This window comes from Lissotriton helveticus, chromosome 7 (genome assembly GCF_964261635.1).
Source record: "Lissotriton helveticus chromosome 7, aLisHel1.1, whole genome shotgun sequence".
In the NCBI taxonomy this organism is placed as follows: Eukaryota; Metazoa; Chordata; class Amphibia; order Caudata; family Salamandridae; genus Lissotriton; species Lissotriton helveticus.
This window is the reverse complement of record NC_136068.1, coordinates 1854287140-1854312379: the sequence shown is the minus strand read 5'-3', so window position 1 is coordinate 1854312379 and position 25240 is coordinate 1854287140.

Genomic DNA, 25240 nt, shown 5'->3' with positions numbered 1-25240 from the left:
CGGACGATGCGTCTCCGGCGAAGCGGGAGGCGCGAGAAGTTGATATGGAGCTCCGGTGCAGGAAAGGGAGGGGCTGCGGGTCGGCTTTCTAGCCCGCTTCTTCCTGGGCTTCGTGGTCCGTGTAATGTAAGCATGGGCGGATTTTGCGGATTGGCAATCCGCGTATTTGCGTATTTGCGTATTTCGAAAATACGCAAAATCCGCGGATCCTAGCGTATTTTTTTTTGTGTTCGCACGGGTTTCTGCAAGTTCGCGAGGGTTTTATTGTACAAAACGCTCGCGAACGTGCAGAAACCCGTGCGAACACAATGTGCCTACTCATGGCCAAACGGACCGGGCTTCCATGCGAGTGCACATGCCTCTTGTGTGTATAAAAGGTCAGAGGCCGATCAGAGCAGCAGATGAAGATACAGAGACTCCTGGTCACAGGAACAGCACAGGGATTGTGCTCGTGAAAGTCAAGGATGCAAAGGCCTCTATCCAGCATCACAGCTGACTTTCGACAGTAGATTTGGTAAAGAAGGCACATTGCCCAGCCTCGACGACGCTCTCTGGGCTGATGAATGAGTCACTGCATTTGAGCTTCAACTAGTTCCAGCGACCATGTGTGTGTTACTATGCAATCGCGCCGAAGGGCGCAGGGGTCTCTTGAGTGTATTTTACAATGGCGCCAGCAAGCTGCCAGCGCCGTTGTAAAATAGTTACAAAGTTAGCTTGCACAGGAAGCACTTAGATAAAATAAAGCAGCACCTGCTTCGTTTTATCTAGTGGTTCCTGTGCAAGCTAACTTTGTAACTATTTTACAACGGCGCTGGCAGCTTGCTGGCGCCATTGTAAAATAGTTACATGAGTGGGGGTTCAACTTTTGAACCCGTTACATCCGCGGATTTTTTTTTTCGGATTTTGTGAAAAATACGTAAAATACGCGGATTGCGTATTCACTAAAAATCCGAAAAATCCGCGGATGTAACGGATTTACCGCTCACACTTAGTGTAATGCCCCCAGCCACCGGACGATGCGTGCTTTCGAGTTAATTTCTATAATTCCTCGATGCTAAATATAACACTGCCAGGGTATGCAGACAAAATATCGAACTTTTAATATCGACATACACTAATATCGAAGTTTTAATATTGAAGGGACAAAATATAGAAGGTAAGTAATATCGATATATTTAATTTCAATATTAGTAATATTGAAGTTTAAAATATCGATGTAAGTAATATCAATGTTAATAATTTCGATGTTACTAGTATCGATTTTTAAATATTTTTGTGTATATTAATATGTATTTATTATGTTTTTAATTTAATTATATGTAATTTAATTACATTTTGTATTTTAGTACTGTAGCGGGTTGTGGGTTTATAGGGGAATAGGGTGGGATGTAATTTAGTTATGTTAAATTAATTATTAATTAGTAGGAATTATAAAATAATATTTATTAATTGGTAAATATTTTTAATTGATTGGTAATTAATTTTAATTAATTAATTGATAATTGTTCTATAGCTGGTTGTGGGTTTATAGGGGAATAGGGTGGGAAGTAATTTAATTATGGTAAATTAATAAGGAATTAGTAGGAATTATAAATTATTTTTTAATAATTGGTAAATAATTTTAAATAATTGGTAATTAATTTTAATTAATGTATTAATTGATGATTATGTTCTGTAGTGGGTTGTGGGTTTATAGGGGAATAGGGTGGGAAGTAATTTAAATGTAATTAAGTAATGTTCTTTAATTAATTGTTTTGATAATTATCTAATTGTTAATTAATTATTAATTGTTAATTAAATATTATTAAATGGTATTTTTATAAATTCTTTAAATTACATATATTTTGCTCATCACGTTTTTAATAATTATGTATTGGTATTTGTAAATAGTTTACATCTATTTAATAGTTAATATTTTTATTCTTTAAAATAAAACATGTATTTATAAGTATGTTATTTTTACTCCTACGCTATTCAACGTTTTCCCTACTGTTGCACTCTCTGGAGTGGGAGTAGTAATTTATACCCCTACGCTATCCAACACTTTCCCTACTGTTGCGCTCTCTGGAGTTGGAATAGTAATTGTTACCACTACGCTATCCAGCATTTTCCCTAATGTTGCACTCTCTGGAGTGGGAATAGTAATTTTTACCCCTACACTATCCAACACTTTCCCTACTGTTGCACTCTCTGGAGTGGGAATAGTAATTGTTACCCCTACGCTATCCAACACTTTCCCTACTGTTGCACTCTCTGGAGTGGGAATAGTAATTTTTAACCCTACGCTATCCAATACTTTCCCTACTGTTGCGCTCTTTGGAGTTGGAATAGTAATTATTACCCCTACGCTATCCAACACTTTCCCTACTGTTGCTCTCTCTGGAGTGGGAATAGCAATGTTTACCCCTACGCTACCCAACACTTTCCCTACTGTTGCGCTCTTTGGAGTTGGAATAGTAATTATTACCCCTACGCTATCCAACACTTTCTCTACTGTTGCTCTCTCTGGAGTGGGAATAGTAATGTATACCCTAACGCTATCCAACACTTTCCCTACTGTTGCACTCTCTGGAGTTGGAATAGTAATTGTTACCCCTACGCTATCCAACGCTTTCCCTACTGTTGTACTCTCTGGAGTGGGAATGGTAATTTTTACCCCTACGCTATCCAACACTTTCCCTACTGTTGCACTCTCTGGAGTGGGAATAGTAATTGTTAGCCCTACGCTATCCAACACTTTCCCTACTGTTGCACTTTCTGGAGTGGGAATAGTAATTTTTACGCCTACGCTATCCAACACTTTCCCTACTGTTGCGCTGTTTGGAGTTGGAATAGTAATTATTACCCCTACGCTATCCAACATTTTCCCTAATTTTGCACTCTCTAGAGTGGGCATAGTAATTGTTACCCCTACGCTATCCAACACTTTCCCTACTGTTGCACTCTCTGGAGTGGGAATAGTCCTTTTTACCCGTACGCTATCCAAAATGTAAATCATTTTGTTTATTAGTTTTACATTGTTATTAATTGTTATTTATATTATTTTATGTATATAAATTTATTTGTAATTTATTATATTTTCATTTATTTATAATTTATTAAAATAATTATTTTACAGTTAATATTAATTAACTATATACTATGTATTATATTTATATTATAATTAGTTTTTTATTACATTATTTATATATATTTTTAATTATGTTTATTATATTTAAAAGTATTATTTTGTTAATATTACATTTAAAAAAACAATATTTTCTAAAAAACGATATTTTTAACATCGATATTTTTCTTGATATTTTTGTACTTACCTTGTTAGAGATAGGATCCCGATATTATTGTCCTCGATATTTTTGTTGCGATATTTTGGTACCTCGATATTTTAGTAGTCGATATTTTGTCATAGATTCCACTGCCAGAATGGGGCAAAACTCCAAATACAGCTTAACATATTTGGGGATTCAGATCACCCCTCGTATAGAAGGCTTATTCCAAGCAAACTTCCCACAACTACTCGGTCAGATAAAACAGGAACTTCAACTCCGGAAACCTTTGTTTATATCATAGCATGGTCGGATACACTCAGTTAAGATGACCCTTCTCCCTAAGTTGTTATACCTGTCCAAGGCACTCCCAATAGAGCTGAATAACGATTTTTTTATGGTTTTTATTAGCATTTTCAAAAATGTCAAGTAAATAGAGCAGTAGATTCAAGTCATAGGAGAAAACAAACTCCCAGCTGCTGGTCCTTAGGACCATATGTATCAAGCCTTTTTCCCATTTGCAAATGAGCAGATTCTCAGAATCAGCCCGTTTGCAAATGGGATAAAGCCTTTTGGGATGTATCATCCCAAAAGGCGATCTCAAAATAGAGAATTGCAAAATTTGTGATTCTCTATTTTGCAAATGCAATTAAGGAATTGCAGATTGCGATTCCTTAAATGCAATTCTGTAAGCACCAGAAATTTGCTATTTGGCCTTAAGGAATTGCAAATTACCACCACTTCAAGTTGCGATTTTCTTTAAAAAAAGCACTTTTTTGAATTTTTTAAAAGTGCCATATGTTGCACATACATGGCCTAAGCAAAATGTGCACACATGCATATTTCAGGGGTGCAACAGGGTACCCTTGCAACCTTGAAATTGCATTCGCGATTCTCTAATTGGTCATCACAAATTGAGAATGTCTTCCCATTCATTCCTATCGGCTTCCATGCCCATAGGAATGAATGGGAAGGTATTCCTTATTTGCGAATTTCAATTTGCGATTCGCAATTAAGGAATATGTAGGATATGCAAAATTTTTAGCAAATCCTACATACATTGCATTTTGTGATTCTCTAATTGTGATTCGGTTAAAATCGCAATTTGAGAATCGCAAAACTCTTTTTTGATACTTATGGCCCTTTAGTGTTTTGCTGCTATTGGTACAGAACAAATGCAAAAAACAAAGGAAAACCCTACCCCCGAAACCCCCCCAACTCCCTCTCCCAAACCCACTTACCCACTTGCATTTTGCACCACAGTGTATAGTTCAATGCAGTAATTTCTATGTGTGACCCTCCGGCATAGGAACCTATGAGAGTTTGAGATACTTTGGACAGGTCATCTCGTAGAATTCCTGTGATAGTAACACGTAGGGACTCCTTACCTCTTGAAATTCTGCCCCTCCCTGTTAGAGACATGGAGATCTCCAGTCCTAGAATGTGCCATATCCTGTGCAGCCAGTTTGTGTGTGTGAGAGTGGTCACTGTACCCCAGTTGGCAAGGATGGCCTGGGCCGCCGCCCCCAACACCATACCGATCTGTTGGCCCTCGGGTGGATTTTAAGGGGTATGTTAATGGATTTGGGAAACCTAGCAACACATAGGTCGATAATCTTGGGAGCTGTGTGTCAAGGTACTTGTCTATGTCATCTATGACGTGGGTCCAATAGTGCTGAAGACGGGGACACTACCACAGAATGTGTGTCAGGGTCCCTTTGTCCCCACATCCCTGCCAGCAACCGTCCCTATGTGAGGGCTTAATTTGATTTATCCTGACCGGTGTATAATACCAGTGTGAGGTGATCTTGGTTAGTGTATCTGTAAGCGCCGTAGTGCGCCCCGTGTGGCGTGCCTGGTAGGCTATTCTCTCCCATTCTTTCGCACTCAAGGACCAACCCAATTCCTTGCCCACCCAGCATGAAATGTATGGGCTTGAGTTTGAAGTAGAACTCTGAGATCATGCCCTTGTCGGATGATTTAGCCAGGAGCCACCTTTCATACTGGGTCAGGCAGCGTTGCGCATTGGTCGAGTTGGAGGGATGCATGATCTAGTGTCTCAATTGTAGATAAAAAGTCTTCACACATCTGGGGAAAGGATAGCAGGCCTTCCGAATCAAAAAAGTGGCCTATGGAGCGGCATTCTGACTTTCTCCAGGTTGCAAAATCTGAGGTTTTCACTCCCAGCGTTAACTCCTGGTTCTCAAAAAGGGGAGACAGTGGGAATGGATAGGTGGTCAGACCCATTTTAATGCTAGTGCAGTCCCAGGCTGACAATGTCACCTGAGTCATTGGGGACACATACAGGCTTCTTGGTCTGTGTGCTTTGGGAAGGAACAGGATCTTCCAGAGGACCGTACCCGCCACTGCCCTGTTCTGGAAAAGCCAGTGCATCTCCGATTCTGGGCGGCACCACTCTATTAAATTTTTTAAATCGGAATTCCCAGCCCTCCGGCCTCAGAGGCAAGATAACTCAAGGTCCGCTTCATACGCGGTTTCCGACCCTGTCAGATGAACTTTGCTAGTTCTGAATGGAGTTTGGCAATCGTGCCCCGTGGGGGAGAGAGGGGTAGAGTCTGGAAGAGATATAATATTTTGGGAAGAGACTTCATCTCACAGGCCGCTCTCCGTCCAAGCCAAGAAATTCGAAGATGTTTCCACCTCCCCAGGTCACTCCATATTTGCCGGAGAAGTGCCCCGTAGTTGCAATCTATTGTTGCTTGAATCATGTTAGCTAACTTAATCCTTAATGTACAGAATAGTCTCTGAGGCCCACATCAGCGGGTATTGGGACGCAAGAAGATCTACTGTACCCTGAGGTACCGAGTGCTTGAGGTTTAGTTACATTAATTTGGAACCGTGACACTGTAATGATTTTTTTAAAGTGATTTGTTCTATGATCCTACGATACATCTGGCAGGATAGAAGAGCGAGGTTACCCTTTCATGTGTTGAGAAAACCAAGATCGGAGGTGGGGTTATTCCCAGACATCGGACTCATTTCATTTTTCATTTCAAGTAAGCTTTATTCGGCTTTTGAATTTAAAACCATAAAAGCAACAGTGAAAAGATACAAACATACAAAGAACTAGTCCAGCAAATCAAAACATAATTAAAAGAAAAACAGACTGTTTAGGACAAGCTAAAACAGTTTGACGAATCAACTATTCAAGATCCTAATCCAAAATACACAGAATCCTCCTTTATCATCAGGTATGATAGTAATTTGGTACACCGGGGCCAGGATAAAAGTCATGCAGATCCCAGATACGGATGGAGCCATCTCCAACTTTGTGTTGGGTAGAACGTAAAAAGGGGGCAGTGTTTCTGTCTTTAAACTTAATTAAAATCAGATCTCCTGGAACATTTTTGGGCAGAGAACCAAGCCACCCCACCCTCCTGACGCTCAATATCCCGCCGTCTAAAACAGATGGTAAATGCCTATGGTTTTTAAGCCAGAAAATGGCTTTATTCATTAGGTCCTGCTGTAGTTCACGTTTACCCGGGGTGAGTTCAGGGACCCCAGAAAGCACGGTAACGTATGGCGCGGCTTCCGGGGGTAGGTCCATTTGATGCCTTCTTTCCAGGAGTCTGTGAGGGGTATGTTTTGGATTAAGAGGAGCGTTGCGACCACTTAGAGTGGGTGGTATAGGAGGGGGGTCACAAGTGGGAAGTATGCTGGAAGCATTGTTCATAGGCCTTTCATGGATGTTAGTAAGGGTATAGCATGTGGATATCATGGTGTTGGCATTTGGTGGGAGGGACCTTATTACAGTGTTTTCAATCCTGGTCAGCCTCTCCCCCAGATCATTAATTTTTACGACCAGTGGTGATAGAGCACTGTTTAACATTCGTTCAATTTGGGCCAGCAGGGTCAAATGAAGGGGGGATACGGGGTCATTTGATCGAGTCTCCGCTTTATCCGAAGTTAGTGAGACAGGGTTTGGGGCGGATAAATGGGGGCTGCAGAAAGTTGGTTCGGGGGATGCGGGAGGTGTGAGATTTACTTGTTCATTGTCTCTGACTACTATAGAGGGAGTTAATAAATCCTGGGCATAGTTTGTACCGCACATGGCATTCAATTCTTCCCAGATTGACATCGTGGTTGGGAGACAGGATACCGAGGGCAACAATGTACAGATCAAAGCAATAGAGGGGGAAAGGTTAGCATCTGACTGTACCTCCTCCTGTAGTAAAACCAAGTGTAGGGGCCCGTCCCGTCCTCCTCTGGCCTCTGAGGGCCACAGAGGGCCCGCCCTTTGCCCGGGCTTCGCTCGGCGTCCCGCTCGCGTCCCGCGAAGCGAAGCAGAGCGCTGTTTGTAGGCGCCTCCTGGCGCTTGCGGTGCGTGGCCAATCAGCGCCGCCGCTTAGGCAGCCGGGATTTGCAGTCCCGGGGCGGCGGCGCTGTCTCAAGACTGTGGTGACTCCTGGCGGTGGCGGCAGCGGAAAGGGACTCCCCTCGTCCCCCCAGCACAGGTAAGTGATGCCCCCCTGCTCCGCCAAGCAGAGCGCTGTTTGTAGGCGCCTCCTGGCGCTTGCGGTGCGTGGCCAATCAGCGCCGCCGCTAAGGCAGCCGGGATTTGCAGTCCCGGGGCGGCGGCGCTGTCTCAAGACTGTGGTGACTCCTGGCGGTGGCGGCAGCGGAAAGGGACTCCCCTCGTCCCCCCAGCACAGGTAAGTGATGCCCCCCTGCTCCGCCAAGCAGAGCGCTGTTTGTAGGCGCCTCCTGGCGCTTGCGGTGCGTGGCCAATCAGCGCCGCCGCTAAGGCAGCCGGGATTTGCAGTCCCGGGGCGGCGGCGCTGTCTCAAGACTGTGGTGACTCCTGGCGGTGGCGGCAGCGGAAAGGGACTCCCCTCGTCCCCCCAGCACAGGTAAGTGATGCCCCCCTGCTCCGCCAAGCAGAGCGCTGTTTGTAGGCGCCTCCTGGCGCTTGCGGTGCGTGGCCAATCAGCACCGCCGCTAAGGCAGCCGGGATTTGCAGTCCCGGGGCGGCGGCGCTGTCTCAAGACTGTGGTGACTCCTGGCGGTGGCGGCAGCGGAAAGGGACTCCCCTCGTCCCCCCAGCACAGGTAAGTGATGCCCACATCGGACTCTATTATAAGGCAGTGCAGCTGTGGGTTATCACAGAATGGTCTATACGGAAACTGGACAAACACTGGCTCTACATGCCATTGTGGGTAGGACAATTTGGGGCGTGCTTTGGATAATGCATACTTAAACACCCCCACCAGGACTACCCTTAAGACATGGGACAAGGTGACTAGAAATCTGGGATGGACCTCCTTTCCCTCCCCTTATACACCCATACATTTTCACACAGACTTCCCGCCCGCGCTGAAGTAAGGTCCATTTGCTGCATGGTAAAGTACTCTCAGATTTATTCCTTAACTATGACATTCTCACCTTTGAAAATTGCCAGCATGACTTTGGGGTCCTGACCACTGAACATTTTCACTACTTGCAGCTTAAGCATTGGGCACTACATCCAGAGGTAAGGAAGGTAGCAAATAGAGAACTGACCCCAATAGAAACCTTTGTGTGGAAAATGAGTACCTCAAGGGGCACTATCTCTTTTCTCTACAAGTTGTTGGTATCCACTACAAAGGCACCACAGCCTAGATACAGAGGTATATGGGACTCTGGGGAGAGACATAACAGAAGAGGAATGGAAACACCTGTAGTCCGACATCACTAAATGTAACCATTCCCTTGAGTTGAGAGAGGCGCATTACAAAATATTATTCAACTGGTATCTGGTACCCGCCAAGCTCAGGAAGATGTTTTCCCTCACCTCGGATTTATGCTGGAGACGATGTGGTATCCTCGGGGATTTTCGCCATATTTGGTGGGACTGCCCGACGATGAAACTGATGAAGCAAAGCTTCGCATTTGCGACTTGCCGAATTCATGAACCTCGTTCATGTGTAACAACGTAATAATTTGTACGTCTTACTAACGTTTATTTCATGTTTAAACGAAGTTCATGAAGCTTGCCTATGTGTATTCCTAATATAATTAATTTGAGTCTTTAAAATGGCCGCTGCTTTGAAATGAGTGTCTGCGCATGCGTCAGTCACACTCACGTGTCCTGATGTGTTTGCAGGTTTTGGAGGGAGATAGTTGCGCATGCGTAATGCGTAGCTTTGCCAGTAACGTGGTACTGCTCGTGCCACTGCTCTTGTGCTCGTATATATGTAGCTAACTTTTAGACTGCATAAGTATATTTCTTAGTGATAAGTTGAAAGTACAAAACCTGTGATGTGTTTTCATAACGTTATTTCTATGTATTAATTTGTTCTCGCTTACTTTTCATGTACCGCGGGGAATGGGGGTCTGACTGAGCCGAAAGCCATCTTGGAGGTCCTTAATGCGCATGACCATCTGCCTGGGGAGACGGCAACCTTGGCTGGAGGAACTCAGCCAGCTGGCAGGGATGGGCAAGATGCTCCTGAGAACTGACCTGCGAACTCAGCAGGACAGAGTCATGTGTCCCCATTTTGAAACAATGTACACTTGTCACTGTATTTCCCTGGACTTTTCTCGTGAGAACCCCAATCTCGCTAGGCGGTACCCAGAGATGTAAATAAGGCCTCCAAATAGTGTGTTCTGATTGGTGTGTTACCCAAATCCTACCTTAGGACCAATCCAAATTGAGGGATTCTGACACTTTGCAACATTGGGGGGTGGTACACCGTCCCCAAACTGTATATCTACCCTGGGTTCACCTAGGGAAATTGTCCGACTTGTCTGGTTTAGCTGACCTGTCACTGACCCATCGCACTCAATAGGTGACTGAAGATACAGAGAGCTGCGGAGCGCTCTGTCCGAAATTGACCATAGACTAAGGTTCTACTGAACCTTAAAGTGCTGGCGAAGCACTTTGCTGGGAGTTCGCTGACCCAATCGGGGTCTTGATCGATAGCTGCAGAGAGGGTGGAGCGCAGGCGTTGCTTCCAAACTGCGGGTGCGGTCCTGTCCTGAGGGTTTCCTGTCCTGTCCTGAGGTCCTGTCCTGATTCCTAATCTGAGGGTATCCTGTCCTGTCCTGGGTGTCCATTCTGCACCTGCTGTCCATTGAGGGGTATCCTTCCTTGAGGGTTTCCTGTCCTTAACTGACCCGTGGCCAGGGTTTGGTTTCCACACCAGTCTAGGTAAATATCGCTCTAAACTCTTTAAACTTGCACCTTTCTATTTTTCTGTCTTTTGCTTCAATAAAGACACACCTTTGCACATGTTGATTTTTCCATGCTTTTGCCGCAATTATTGAAACGTAAAGTCATTTGCATATTTTCATAACGTGTTCCCATGTTACCCTACCTGTTAGAAATCATATTTTGCATTGCAGTTTGTCATTTTCTGATATGGTCTAGAACGGCCTTACTTAAACTGTCTAAAGAACTTTTACCCTGAATGCATAGCGTTTTCTGTTGCATCTCATATTAGCATTTCCATGATTACCCTGACTTTATTTCTCTATAGTTATGTACTTTTCATTATCTTGATTATTGACTGCCTTATTCTTGTGAATCTTATGCTTACCGAGAACGAACTTTAGATAAAGATTTTAAAACTTCCAGTTGTCCGTGGTCATTTACAACAGTATTGAATATCATTTTGAGTTTGTATTTTGCTGCCTTTCCTTTACAGCTAGCTCCCTGATCCGTTGTGGTCATAGGTACCCGTGTCGGTGGATGGTAAGTCGGGTACGCTGAGTAATAACAGTAGGGAATTCACACAAATTGGTAGCAGCCCGTGAAGTCACCCGGTCAATGTATATTGTGAATTGAAATATATGGGCCCGAAGCCGGAAACGGCGAAATTATTGGTTGGGTGACCTCGCGCGCTCTATCAAAACCATTCTGGGACGAAATTCTGACCTAAATGAAAGTCATGCTGGGATACCCTATACCGGCTTCTATAGATGCGATCCTACTGGGCCTCAGGGACACCTCACTAGAGCATCAAACTAAGGTAGACAAAGCAGTTATGTGGGCTTGCCTGGGAGCAGCTAAGAGGACAATAGCGGCCAATTGGAGCACCAGTACTGGCGCAATGGCACTCACAATAATGGAAAACACTCACAATGGAACGTATGTCTGATATCTTTAAAGAATAATAAACATTTTGAATATAAGTGGGATTCACTGGTAGCGTATCTTACAAAAGGGCTCCCACTGGCAGTATGTCCACCCCCCTTATGGGGGCTACACTTGTTTCAGTTTTAAGTGCCACAACAGAGATTATACAGATGACACCTAGCGCTTAAGGGAAAGGTTTGTATCAGATTCTACACGTGAAGACTCCACTCCGTCCGTTTGTAGTTAAGTAACAGTAAGGGAAAGATGGGTACGTCTTCTCCATGACAGGGGTAGAGGGGGTGGGAGATGGGAGTTGGGGTGGTTTGTTAATTGTACTTTGGAAATTCCAAGGACGCAACGCTAGTGATGAGCGGCACCATACGATTATTCCGGCACTGTGAGAGAATGTGAAAAAATTAGCAGACGGTGGCATGTTGGAATGATGATATGGCTACTGCCCACGATTGTTCGAACAGTTTTATAACTTGTTTGCGAATAAACAGAAATTTGACACAAAAAAAATCAGCAAGTCACAGGTGGATCAACTATATATCACAATTGCCTAGCAACGACATTATGGAAAGCAATGAATTTATACTCTAGGCACTGAGAATGTCGGGCATCTTTTGAAAGTTCTGTTAGGTTTTATGTACCTTCCTCCTTCAATACCCCTTCCATCCTCCTTCAGCACTTCTCAAATTGTAACCTGGTCCTGATGATGATCCTAACTGCCAAGGATCGACACATCATCGACATTCCAGCGCAACTTGAGGCGCCATGTTCTCTGGTTCACCAAATATTCTCATTTTTGTACAATTCTTTGTAAATACCTACCTGTGAACTTTAAGTACCTTTTCATTATTGTCACCTTCTCACCTCCCACCGCCTATCACTATTCCACTTGTCACCTGCACCATCTACCTTGCATGTCATGAGCACTTATGTGCACAAAGTTTGTCGGGTTACTTGCATACTTATTGGTAACAGTGCTGATACAACTGTACCCAATTTGTTTGTTTTCAATATAATGTTTCTTCTTGCTTATTCTCAATATATGATGCCTCTGCCACTCTTACTAAATCGAAGAGTCTCCCTATTATATATATAAACTTTATTGTTTAGTTAATTAACACCATAACAAAGCCAAAAAATGGAGAAAAAAAAATGATGCTGATGCTGAACATTACAATAAAATCGATAAGATTCTTCATAGTACATTTTAAAGCACAAAATTTAAAATGATGCTGGTAGGAGCTTTATCAGATTGCTCGTCGTTAAAGTAGTTAGTAATACTGAGAATCTTATTTTAAAATTCCAAGAGCTTTCAGACGCTTTTCAAAGGCTATCAAGAACTTTATCAGTTTGCAATTAATTATAGGGTCTGTTGAGTCTAGAGCACCAATAATGGTCGATCTACAAGTAATTCTCCCTATTTGTTTTCTTTGCAATTACATGTTTATTTACTAGCCTATGAAACAAATACTTGTTGAGCTATTGTTGTACATACATACCACTTTCACCCAGATCTCAACTAGGTCTATGGGTATGCTCCTGTTGCTTAACCATATGATTCTTTGAAAGAGCACATTTACTTGCTTTTAAAGCAATGTGCCTTCATCGAGAGGACCTGGTCCAGGATGTATTTTTCTTAAAAATATAAGATCTTGTAGAGCCTTATGGATATTCAATTTCGGCTAACTTTTTCTGTATTTTTTGTTGTTATTTTGCTTTGGTTGAGCGCAACATTGTAGGAGAAAGCACAAGGGGGTTCCTCGTGAATTTAGGAAAGGAGGTATGGTGTCACCTGCGCTTTGAATTCTTGTAAGAGTTGCTGGACAAACAAGGTGTTTTTAGTGGCTGCAGCACACTTGTTAATGGTAAATGCTGGACTTAGCTATTATTATTATTATTATTATTATTATTATTATTATTATTATTATTATTGTGTCTTTTATAAAGCGCGAGCTACCCCAATGGGGTGTCCCGGCGCTGATTGAATTAGAAGATGGTCTCTCAAGGTGGGAATGACAGGCGAAACAGGAATGTTTTCAAGGACCGGCAGAATTTGAGTTCTGAGTTACTCCTGCGTAGATCCAAAGGCAGTTGGTTCCATCTTTGGGCAGCGCATAGCTCAAAGGTTTTGACTCCAGCCCGGGCTTTTTTAAATCTTGGAGTAACCAATAGAAGTTTAGCGTTTGAGCGAAGAGCTCGCGAATTACTGTACGGCCGGACGGTAGCCCGTAAATGGGCGGACCCATTGCCTTTGGTAGTTCGGTAAGCCAATGTCATGGCTTTAAACTCTATGCATTTACTCATGGGGAGCCAATGCAGTTCCCGTAGGTAAGGTGAGATATGCTGCCTGCGGGAGAGGCCACCAATCAGCTTCGCGGCAGCGTTTTTTACAATCTGGAGTTTATGACAAAGGCCTTTGGTTAGTCCTAGATACAGCCCGTTGGCGTAGTCCAAGTGAGAGATTATTAACGCATGGACTATTGTTTTCCTATTGGCACAAGGCAGGTAATTGATTAGTTTTTTCAGGATTTTAATGTTCAAAAAACAGGCAGCTGAGACTATGAACCTGACTCCCAAAGGATAGTTTGTTGTCCCATCGGACTCATAAGTTTCTGACTGAATCCTTCGGAGTAGGGGCTTGGCTAAGATCTTCAGGCTACCACAGGTTCTAATTTAAAGGTGATGGCTGATTGAAGAGGAGCACTTCTGTTTTACCTGCATTCAATCTCAGAAAGTTAAGGTCCATCCATTTGGCGATGTCTCTTAAGCAGGTTTTGAGAGGTCAAAAGCACTACAAGAAGGTTCCTCAAACGTGAAAAGCAACTGAATATCATCAGCATAGGACGTTGTTTTGATTCCTGTGCGAGAAATCAGTACCGCTAATGGCGTAAAGTATATAATAAAAAGAAGAGGGCTGAGTGACGAGCCCTGAGGGACACCCCATTTCAGTGGCCTGGCTGTTGAAGTGACGGGAGGGGTGTGGACCTGCTGTTTACGATTGGATAGAAACGAGCCGATCCATTCAAGGACCTTGCCCTGAATTCCCATGGCCTTCAGTCTTTCCAGCAGTATAGGATGAGAGACAGTGTCGATAAATCCAGCAGCACCAACACCACTCTCGAGCCTTGATCCAGAGTCCAGCGAACAGAATCAGCCATCTCAATCAGGGCTGACTCCGTGCTTGAGCCCTTACGAAAGCCATGTTGGGTACCATGAAAAAGGCCATTGCACTCAATAAAGCTGGCGATTTGTTGGTGGACTAGTCTTTCCAGAATCGTGGCAGGAGCTGGAAGGAGAGATATCGGCCTATAATTGGCCGGATTCTCTGGATCTGCATTGGCCTTTTTTAGAATCGGAACCAATAATGCGTGTTTCCAGGCGTCCGGGCAGATCCCAGAGCTCAGGGAGAGATTCCATATAGGATTGAGAAAAGGATTGAGGAAAGATGCTAGCCCTTTATACTGTTTTGCAGGCCAAGGATCCCCAGGTGACCCTGATCTACACCTAAGTAATTCTCAAAGGGAGGACTCCTCAGAAATTTCTGTAAATTCTGTAAGAACTGGGCCTGCAAAGTGGGGGTCCCTCTGTACCATAGGGGAATCCACTCTGTCACTAGTCGGGAAAGAGGCATGAATCTGAGCAATCTTATCCTCAAAAAATTCGGAGAGCTGAGTGCAGAGTTCTTGAGAGACTGGCTGTTTTTCGGAGCAGGGCATGGGGATCAGTAAAAGATCTAACGATCGAGAAAATTTCTCTAGGGGCATTGCTTGCTTTGTCAATCCTATCGGCTAAAAAGCTTCTTTTGTGCTTGACAATTTGTTTGCAATACTCCTTACGAGCTTGACGATAATCAGATTTACTATCAATGGAGTAGTCGAATCTTCATCGCCTTTCCAAAACTTTACACGCGGACTTTAGTTGGCCTAATTCGTCCGAAAACCAGGGGGCCGCTGGTGAGGACCTAAATGTTTTTATTGGCCTGAGAGGTGCCAGTGAGTCAATAGCCTCACTGACCCACCCATTGAGGTTAGAGATGCGTGATTCCAAATCCTCAGCAGGGGGAGGGCCGCCGTCTTTTAGATATTCAGCAAGAGTGGTAGAAGAGATTTTGCTCCAGTTTCTACCAAATTCCCTCGGGTTAGAAGGGGGTCTGTCAGAGCGGGTCAGTAAGATAAAAAAGGGAATCAAAAAATTATCTGACCAAATAACTGGGATGGGATCATCATGATTTATAATGTTAAACATGAATATTGGAATGTTTCATGGTGACACCTTAGCCCACATTAGATTGAAAGTAATACATGTTGAAATGAAAATGGTTTAAAAAATAATTATTATGGCCTTCATTGAAATGGGTTTTAAACACATGCAATGTGACATTAGACATCTTGGAATGATTATGGCATATGATGAAATTAATATGAATATGATACACACTGGGCACCAGACGAGCACAGGAATTAAAAAAACCTGTTATGAAATTAGTATGACAGGTGCTGGCATTAATTTCATATGTACTGAAAGGAATAGGGAATGTTTAAATTAAAGTAAAATGTACTGGAAATAATACGGAACATGTTGAAATGACTATTACATTAATTTCAAATAATTACACATTGATTTTACTGGACGAAAGTACATTGAACTCTTTCATGTCCTTAAGTCCCTCTTAGAATACTTGAACTTGGAACTTGAGGAGTATGTGCCACAAGAATATGCAACATAAAGAGAGTGGGGCACAAAGACAGAGGCATAGTGTGGGAGAAGCTGAGCCTGAGACACCGGCCGTCCAACAGCTGGTTGGAGGCTTTCCGACTGAGATCGAAGTTTAATGGTTCAACTGCTGAATTATGATGTCAGTGGTCAGAGTGCAAACTGGGCAGTCATTCTGGCTGGCTTCTGACGGGCTCAAGGAGCCTTTTGGCCAATTGGTAACGCAAACCCTTAGGGGAGGCATTTCTGCCATCAGGATTACCATGTTGGTTTTCAACAGCCTTTCCATGCCAGCCTTTCTGACATGGTCTCTGGTTGTGGGCCAAGGGGTTACCGAGGGTGCTCCCTGTAAATCCCTGCGCCGTGTGTACCACAGGGTGTAGGGATTTACACAAACTCCCTTTTTTCTATGTGAGCATGTAGTGTGACCAGTTTCTGACTGCTCCACAAGCTACCATAGAGAAAATGGAATCTGCGACATCACCATGTGCGGTTGCATCATAATCAGGCAACTGGAACCGCCGACCTGCGGTCGGTCACTTCCCATACCGCAGCAGTGTCGGTCGGAAACAACTCCGACCGACATCATAATCAGGCCCACAGTGTGGCTTTTGGACACATGGATAGAAGTTGGGGGATTTAATACAAATGTGAGGAGGCGCATAGGGCACATGGCTGCACTAGGAGGGGGGTTTAAACAGCTGGGACCATATCATGAACACCTCAATATGCAGCACAGGGAGATCAGAGTATATTTTTCCAGAGAGCTTGATGAGCTTTGGCATGTGGACATTCGGAGCTTGATGCAAATGGAAATACTAAAGTAGTGGAAGGAGATTGCAAACAATGAGTAGATTTGTGCACAAAGATGCTGTTTGTAGAACTTGAGGCACAAGCCCAGTTCCCACTTGCACAGATGCCACAGCTTGATATAGTTTGTACCAACCTATCCCAAGAATGAGGAGATTGCTGAGATACCTAATGTCTTTAAAATATTTCATTTGTTGTGTATTTGTAAAGCGCACATTCACCACTACGGGTATATTCGCTGTGAATATTAGATGATTGTTGGTACCCAACTAAACGGTACTCATTTTATCGACCTCAGATGGATGAAAGGCTGAGAGGACCCGCTGGGATTTGAACATGTGACCATGAGGTCGAACACAGGCCCCTGCAGTAGGCGCATTAGTCCACTGAGCCACCAGACCCGGCTAGATAGAACAACATGCCTAATTAATCAGACTGGATTGACAACAGCATCAACTTCATGAAGCCTTTAAAATTAGGCGTTCTTTCAAAATCTTCTGAGTTCCTTTCTCTCACATTTTGGTACAATTGTAAACAGTAAGGCAGTGTTTACACCATGATGGTTCTTGGGCTGAATATATTTGCTTATGAATAATGGAATGACTTTATGCATAGTTAATGTTCACACAGACAGACAGAGTAAGAAGCACCACGATAGTTCAGTTTGGGGAGCTTGGGGACTTTGGGCATATCAATAACCAGCATGAAGTCCTTTAGGTTCAATATTGAGTAGATTTGATCACATAAGCCATGCATATTAAGTATCTTGAACCCCATGATCATTCAAAGTAAGGACTTTGAGGCTTGGTTTATCCATATGTATTTGAAGTGCGAAGAGCATAGGCTCATTAACTAGCAAACTGAGAAGCATCGGCCCTGTTGATAGGTAGGTTGAGATGCTTTAGCACTTGGTCATATAGGGGGCTATTCACCAGGGTAACTTACCCCTGTGAGTAATTTACATGTTTAATTTACTCACACGCTTTACTAACTTTACTACTTTTGGCTATTTAACAACATCCTAGCTTAAAGTACCTCAAAAGTATAAGCTTACACCTCTCTATCACCTAATACAGAAAGTGGCACCAAATTTAGGGGTTTATTTACAAGCCCCTTGTGCCGTTGGTGCGCCACTTTTTCCCATATTAAAAGTGACGCACCTGCTACGCAAGGGGCTTGTAAATTAGCGTGTAAGATCTGACTGTCAAAACAAGGTAGTATGAAGTCCAGCATCACACATGGCCAAACACTAGCGTTGTAAGATCGTCCCATAGAAAATAATTGATCTAAGGATTTAACCAAAACCAATAGGAAATAATGTAAATTAATTACAATTATTTAAAATAGGAAAAAAAATAACTATAATTTAATTTTACAAAACAATTTCTAAAAATGAAGCAAATTTAAAATGTAATTATAAGATATTCAAAATTGAATTAATATAATTATTTATTTTTTAACATATATTATTATTAAGGGAATTATTATTATTATTAAGGGAATTATAGAGCGCGTGGCTACCCGGGAGTGTCCCAGCGCTAATCAGTCATAGGAAGGAGCGGTATAAAGGGGTTAAGGAAAAAGCCAAGTCTTTAAGTGCTTTCGGAAAATGAGGTGGTTAGGTTCTCTAGGGAGGTGTAGTGGGAGGACATTCCACAGTCTGGGAGCGTTGTGTGAGAAGAGCCTACCTCCACTCCTTGCCTTTCTGATCGTAGGAATTGCGGCTAGGTGAAGTTAGTCTGAGCGAAGGTTTCTGGTGGTTTTATGAGGGTGGACCAGGGCTTTCAAGATGGGGGACAAATCCCTGCTAGGGATTTGTGAACGATACATAAAGTCTTAAAATTGATTCTTTCTTGGACCGGGAGCCAGTGCAGAGCACGGATGGCTGGTTTTGCCGAGCAGTGGTGGTTGGTGCTGGTCAACAATCTGGCTGCCGCATTCTGGAGAATCTGCAGCCTCTTGATCACCGGGCTTGGTGTCCCTAAATAAGGAGCATTGCCAAAATCAATCCTAGAAAGGATCAGGGCCTTGACCAGTGTTTTTTTTGCTGGGAACGGAAGTAGAGGGAGTATTTTCCAAATCATTTATAGCAGGCCAAAGCAGGAGGACACAGTTTTCATCACTTGGGTTTTAAAGGAAAGATCTTGATCTAACCATATGCCGAGGCTTTTTATTTCTGATTTAGGGATGGGGAGGGGGGGCATGCATACAAGCCACATTGAGTTGATGTTGGAGCTGTTCTGATTTCCCAGCAGCATCACCTCAGTTTTGTCGCTGTTTAACTTCAGCTGGGAGCGGCTCATACAATTAACCACTTCCTCTAGACAGGAGTGGAGATCAATGGGCGACTGGTAAGATTGGTTCAGTGCTACGATCAGTTGCGTGCCATCGGCATATGACACAATATGGATTCCGAAGTGGGCAACAATGTCCGCTAAGGGAGGCATATAAACATTGAAGAGGATGGGGCTCAGGGAGGGAGGAGCCCTGAGGGACACCACAATTCAATGGAATGGGGTCTGAGATGACATCGTCCTCGAACACTTGGAATGATCTTCCTTCCAAAAAGGATTGGAGCCACTTAAGAGCACAGCCTGACACACCGTTGTTCCAAAGACGTTGGATCAGGAATTGATGGTTCACCGCGTCGAAGGCTGCGCTGAGGACAAGGAGGATGATGGCAGAAGTACCTCCTTGATCGAGTACCTTTCTTGCCTCCTCTACTACCATCATTAGCGCGATTTCAGTTCCTTGGCCAGGGCGGAAACCAGTTTGAGATGGGTGTAGCAGATTGTGTAGCAGATTGTGGGATTCAAGAAATGTGGAGAGGGAGCTGTTGACATGTTTTTCTGCGATTTAACTTACTCCCGGAAGGATAGAGATGGGTTGGAATCCATCACCGTTCTTTAGCATCAACTGTTGTTTTTGCATTTGTCACCCCGATTGGGATGGGTATGCTCAGACCTGAGTCCCATGCTCTCCACACCACTGGAGTCAAGCAAGCCTGGCTGAAGTTGGCTGAAATGCCAGAAACCGGTCCTAGGAAGCTTTTTTTCCAGTCCAGGAAAGGCCAGGCTTGGCAGTTCGGGCTGGACGGTTCCCATGAGGCACAGGGTCAGACTGATTTGCATATGACATGTCTGAACTGGGGTGGCAGAGTGGGCTAAAGAACGGTGATGGATTAAACCCAGATCTTTTGACTGGGTGTGAGTGTTTCATTGGTTCAGATGCTCCGTCCATCTCCACCCCCTTTTGTACTGCTTTGTTCGCCATAAGTTGGCAGGGTATGCTCAGACGTGAGTCCCTTGCTCACTTTGCCACTGGATTCAAGTAAGCCTGGCTGAAGACGGCTGAAATGCCAGAAACCGGTCCTAGGAAGCTTGTTTCCGGTCCAGGGAAGGCATGTTTTGGCAGTTCGGGCTGGACTGTTCCCATGAGGCACAGGGTCAGACTGATTTGAATATGGCCATGTCTGAACTGGGGTGGCAGAGTGGGCTAAAGAACGGTGATGGATCAAACCCAGATCTTTTGACTGGGTGTGAGTGTTTGATTGGTTCAGATGCTCCGTCCATCACCACCCCATTTGTACCGCTTTGTTCGCCATAAGTTGGCAAGGTATGCTCAGACGTGAGTCCCTTGCTCACTTTGCCACTGGATTCAAGCAAGCCTGGCTGAAGACGGCTGAAATGCCAGAAACCGGTTCTAGGTAGCTTGTTTCCGGTCCAGGGAAGGCATGGCTTGGCCGTTCGGGCTGGACTGTTCCCATGAGGCACAGGGTCAGACTGATTTGCATATGGCCATGTCTGAACTGGGGTGGCAGAGTGGGCTAAAGAATGGTGATGGATTAAACCCAGATATTTTGACTGGGTGTGAGTGTTTGATTGGTTCAGATGCTCCGTCCATCACCACCCCCCTTTTGTACCGTTTTATTGTACTGTGGCCGGTGCTGCAGACCGCAATGCCTGCCTCAATACAATGAATAGACTTTGCGACCGCCATGGTGGCGGTTGCATTGTAATTCTGCGTGTGGGCCGGATGTCTTCTAGGCGAGTGGTACCCATTAAGAATGGATGGTGGACAGATGGACAGAAGTCTGTCCGTTATCCTAATGAGGCCCCCAGTGTCTGTTTAACCATTCTGCATGTTTTTAAGCATAGGAAATCTGGTTTGTAACAAAGCAATTATTTGTTATCTTGAAATGACGCTGTTTTCTGAGCTCCTTTCATTGTTTTAAGCTGATATTTACTACTGTTCATGCACATTACACTTTATGATGTTTCTTTATTTGGTTTTTACTAGACCTGTGAGGCATGATGATACTCTTCTCCGTCCTATGCACATGAAAGTTTATGATATTCTCATAATCTGCCATAAATTGGAATGCTGTTTTAATATTCATGCTTTTTGTGATGAGATCTATTAATGTAATTACCTCTGTATCTGTCTTGTATGGCTCTTAGCAGAATACATTAAAAAAACAGCAGAGGGGTTGTGGCCACGCAAGATGGCCGAACGGACGTGATACATATTGGCTACGTCACTGCGAAGCTGTCAGGGGCATTTCTACAGCCCCAATGTAGCCTTGAATCATGACATTAGCAGCAATACATATCAGAGCTGTGTGGAGGCATAGCGGGATTAGCGAGGAAGCAGCCGCGTCCGAGGAAATGATTCATAAAAGGGGGTGGTAATGGACAGAGTATCTGAATTAAGCAGAACACTCCTACCCAGTCAAAAGATCAGGGCTTGATCCATCACCGTTTTGTTTAGCTCACTGCACCATCCCAGTTCAGAACCTGGCTACATGCAAATTAGTCTGGCCCTGGCCCAGTGCATCATGGGAACAGGGCAGACCAAACTACCAAGCCAATTCTTTACTGGAAAGGACACCGAAATCCCAGAAGGCAGGGGACACCGAAATCCCAGAAGGCAGGTGTGTCTGGTGAGAAGGCACGCCCGCGAGGAACATGGCGGCGGGCTGAGAGCCGGTCGCGGCAGCACCGTGGTGCTCTCCGCTGATTCAACGAGTGACATGCTGTAGCGAGAGGTCGCGAGTTTCCCTTCTGACAGGTAAAGCGGCAGATGCGTTTTCCCCCGTCTTTATCCAGCACTAAGCTAAGCCGGCACCTCTGTTTGTTTTCTTTTTGAGGTTGCTGGCCAGCCGGTCGCCCGAGAGGAGATTGCAGGTCGCAGGCAGCGCTAGGACCGCGCAAACCCGGCTCTGCCGGCAGGGAAAAAAACACAACGATCGAGAGATGCGGGCAGAGTTTGTGGAGCAGACTGTGTTCGCATGTATCCAACCCTGCAGCGACCGGTGAGAGAGGCAATATAACGTATCTACACCGGCTTAGCCTCCCAGCAGGTAAAAGGAAATAAAATAAAAAAAAATTAAAAACGGCGCGAGGGCCTTAACGGACCAGCGCTTACCCGTTTTTTCATACTGGAAGAACGCCGACGGTGCCTATGGAGCAGATGTCGCTCCGTACTGTTTAGACTAAAACTTGGAGGTTTGGTAGCATACACCTCTGAGCAGCAATCCTGCAAAACGCAGCCTGAGAGAAAGAAGCTTTACTCTTTTGTAAGATATGGGGGGAATGGGATTAAAGCGGTAGAGACTTCACTCACTCACGGAGTCATCACTGGGAGGTCGGGTTGCTGTATGGATCTAACGCAGTCTGATGTCTCTATTTACAAGGATTGCTATGCTATTTTAGGGAAAGTCTCAGCACAAGAGCCTGCATTTTTGAAAGGTACCAAGCCGGTGGGACACAAGTCAACGGAAGCTGCGTTATCTGCGACAGTGGAGCCTTTCGCAGTGGAGGCAAGCTCCAATCCCGTAAAAAAGGGGAATATTCCCCCAATAAGAAGAAATAGGTATCAGCTGAGATCTAGGGTTGAATTAAAGGAAAAAGGTGCTTTGGAATTTGAATTCGAAGAGAGGGAGCGGCCCATGCCACTAACTCCCTGTAAAAGTAGAAAGAAAAAGTCTACTTTAGTTAAGAAACTTAAAGGGGCACCCCTTGAATGTCAGGCGGTCAAAAGCACCCCATCCCTTAAATCTTTCTTTAAGGTCTTAGATCAAGCTAGGCTTTCATCTGTGCAGTCGGAGGTCAATACTGTCATCGTACCCTTAAAAAACCATTACGAGGTCCTAGAAAACATGGAAAATGTTGAGGGAACTCATATGTCGAGTTTAGAGAGCTTAGGACAGTTAAATCCCCCTGAGACTGAGACTGAGACTGAGACTGAAAATGCAACAGCAATAGGTACTCCGGCAAATGTAAATAAAGTAAACCCAGTAGACGAAGCCCAAGGAAACCAGGATATGAACCCCACGAACCTCAAGAGTCAGTCTGGAGCAGTAAAACCTGCACAAAGTAGCTCCAAGGAGTCAGTAGGTGGGGCGAGGAGAAAGGAAGTAAGTAAAGATAACCAATCTGTTCAAATAATTTCCGGAACGAGGAGAAGTTCTGTGGACCTTGGTGAGCGGGAGCGGGAGAGCGACAGGTTAAGGGATCTCTTTCGATCTCTTAGAGGCGATATGATGTTGAAATTTGAGATCTCAGAGACCAACCAAAAAACCATACAAGATAGATTTGATGCATTAGAATCTAGGCTGGAGCAGGTCACTCTTCGTACAGGGAACCTTGAAACAGAAACAGCTGCTTTGAACAAAACAGTGCATGGCAACCAAAAAGATATAGAGCATTTAAAAGTCCAGAATAGATCACTGGTTATGGATATTGAGCGGTTGGAGACTCAAGCACGTAGGAACAACCTAAGGATCTTGGAAATACCGGAGGGGGAAGAGTTGGAGGACATAAAGGTATTTGTCTGTAAACTTCTGAGAGAAGGTGTCCTAAAAGATCGCCCGGACATAGATTTGGAGGCAGAAATTCAAAGGGTGCACAGAGACCCCTACAAGAGACGTACAGACAGGAAAGCACCTAGAAAAATACTAGTAAACTTCCAAACGTATAACGTCAAGGAGCTTATTTTGAGGAGATCTCTTTTAAAAACAGACCTCCTCTACAAGTCTAGTTCTTATCTTATTAGGTCGGATATTGGAGCAAGAACTGCACAAAGACAATGGGAGCTGGGCACCAGAATGCCGGATCTGAGGTCACTGGGAGCCCAGGTACAAATGAGATTACCGGCTATGCTCAGGATTATGTGGAAGAATAAGACTTACAGTTTCACACAGCCAGAAGAGGTTGATAACCTTTTGGACCGAATGAGAAGCGAGCAGGAGGAGTAGTATTGGAAAGCCTGGCGATCACCTTAAGGATGGTAGAAACCGCAAAAAAAAAAAAGAGGGTGGAAAAAAAACCAAATAAAAGCGGTTGGGGGGACACGAGAAAGCAAATTATTGCATACAAATGTTGCATGATAAAACTGGGGATATGATTTATTTCTGATTCAGTTCGTCTCGCTAAAACTTATTATTGGTCGCGGACACCACCCGGCTGCGCCGAAAAGGCGAAGTCATCGCCAGGTATGCAGAGGGGGTTCCTCAGGGGGGAGGGGCTGATTGGGTGGGGGGGTCAGGGGGAAATTAAAAGAAAAAAAATCCTCATATATAAACAAACTTATTCTGTACAGAGGCATGGATGGGTATGAGTGGATATTAGACTCATGATCAACTCATATAAGTTAAAGGTCCGGTCCTGGAACATTAACGGTTTAGGGGAAAAAATAAAACAGAACAGAATTTGTGAATTCCTAAAAAATTCTGATGCTCAAATCATAATGCTTCAAGAAACACACTTAGAGGCCGCAGTGTGTAATTCTCTCTTTAAAAAGCTTCGGTGGGTCCAAGAGATAATTAGCTCCAGGCAAGCAGGTGCCACAAGGGGAGTTTCTATCATAATTCGAGCAAACAGAGGGATAACTCTAAGAAATTTTGAGACAGACCAATCGGGAAGATGGTTAGTCGCTGAAATATATATTCAAAATATCCCTTACTCCATCGCTGTGTATTACGGTCCAAATGAGGATAATTCGAGCCCTCTGTCCAAACTCGAAACAGCATTACTCACGACAACTGGCCCTTTAATTTTAGGCGGTGATTTTAACCTGGTCTTTGACCAAAAGTTGGATAGAACCTCTAAAGCTAAATATCATGCTCCCTTAAAATCTCTTGCCATTCTGGACGTCCTAATGAAAGATTTTACTCTAGTTGATGTTTGGAGGAAAAAATATAGAACTCAACTAGGCTTTACTTTTTATAGTAAGAAATATAAGAACTATTCAAGAATAGATCATTTTTTAGTCGATCAACACCTTCTCAAAGATATCAATTACCTCTCCTTCACACCTACAGGACTATCGGACCACGCTGTCTTGGAAATGGTAATTGAAC